Raw genomic sequence first — 1954 nt, forward strand, 5'->3', positions numbered from 1 at the left:
GCTTGCCAGGCAAGCACTTATTCTACTTAACCATCTCCTTAACCCAATTTTAAAGAGAATTAAAAAAATATACAGAATTTCATATCAAGATGATAGGAAATTAATAATGGTTATTATACTGCATATTATTTTCAAAAGTAGTAGCTGAGATTTCCAGATACTGGCATGAAAAATTAATCAAACGATTTAGGTACTAACTATTCTTTTTAATGAACTAATAGAAATCAATAATACAAAAAATTAGGGCCCCATTGATTTTAAACTGTCTCATTGCTATTTTGTTTATCAATAAAATTATGGGAAAAAAATTAGGGCTCCAAAATTTAAAGACCCAATATGAAAATGGGCATCTGAGAAGAATACACATTCCTCAGAGGAACAATTACAAGAGGCAAATAAATACATAAAAAAATGCTCCACATCCCTGGGCATTCGAGAATTGCAAATTAAAACAACATTGAGACACCATCTTACCCCAGAAAGAAAGGTTATCATAAAGAAATCAAATAATAATAAATACTGGAGAGGGTTCTGGGGAAAAAGAACACTTCTGCACTACTGGTGGGAATGTAGACTGGTACAATCACTGTGGAAAACAGTGTGGAGGCTCCTCAGAAAACACAGACAGGAAATCCCATTGAATCCAGCTATTCCAGTTCTAGGTAGTTTCCCAGAAAACTGAAAGTATCATAGCACAATTATATGTGCACCCATGTTTATAGCAGCACAATTTGTAATAGTCAAATCTTGAAAGTAAGCAAAATGCCCATCACCTGAGGAATGGATGAAAACGAAGTGGTATTTTTATACAATGGAGTATTACTCAGCTATAAATAAAGACAAACTCAAAAGTCTCATAGGTAAGCGGATACAATTAGAGGCTGTACTCATAAGGGAAATAAATCAGACCCACATGTGCAAATATCGTATTTTCTCCATAGTGTAAGAACTTAAAAGAAAAAATAAAGCCTGAAAGATATAACAGATATAGTAAAATAGAAAGTAATGAAATTTAAGGATTAAACACTAAAGTGGAGAAAAAGAAAAAAATATAAGAACAAAGGTAGGGGGAAAACATGCAAATGACTGAGGTGATTACATTAAAAATCTCCATCAGTCTTTTGAAAATAACAGTTAATGTGTAGAATTTTCACCTTGACCACATCTGTATGCTAATATCTGTGATATAAGCAACTACATCAAGGACAGCAATGTGTATTAAAAAAAAACATGCTTGAATACCTATCATCTTGGTCTTTTAAGTGTGTGGCATTTCTAGGGCCTGGGGAGATAGCTCAGTAGAATAAGTGCTTGCCTGGCAAGTGCAGAATCCTGAGTTCAATCCCTGGTACCACAAAAATTGTGTGCCATTTCTAGTGTCACACCAATTATTACTTTACTCTCTTTAAAACAAAAAAGGTAATAAAAGAGACAAGAACAAAAACTTAAGATTTCTTGTAAGCAAGTGATAACATCCAACCATATGACCAATCTTACATAACTATACCTGCCTGTTAATCTGAGCAATAGATTTGATGATAAAATAAATAATATATCCACCATTATTAATCAGGTATTCTTGGTTTGAAAATCTGTAACATATGTATTGTTTTATGTTGCCCTGTTTCTTTCCTTGTTTCTGATTTCTGTTCTTGCTTTGCTTTTACTTTGAAAATAAAATTAAATTATTATTTTTATTATTTTTTGTATTTAGGGAAGGTTCTACAGTGTCTGACTACACAGATTTAACTTTTAGTTATCCTCCTGTTTACAGCCTCCCAAGTGCTGGGATTACAGGTGCATGCCACCCACTCCCAGTCTCAATTGAGTCTCAACACACCCCAAGAGTGTTGCTGGCATGGCAGGTCCAGGGATCAAACTCCTGTACCCTGCATCTGCCTAATCAGGTGCTTTAATCCACTGAGCTATTTGGCAGGCCCAAAATTAAATTTAA

This window comes from Octodon degus, unplaced genomic scaffold (genome assembly GCF_000260255.1).
Source record: "Octodon degus isolate 3935 unplaced genomic scaffold, OctDeg1.0 scaffold00318, whole genome shotgun sequence".
Taxonomy (NCBI): domain Eukaryota; kingdom Metazoa; phylum Chordata; class Mammalia; order Rodentia; family Octodontidae; genus Octodon; species Octodon degus.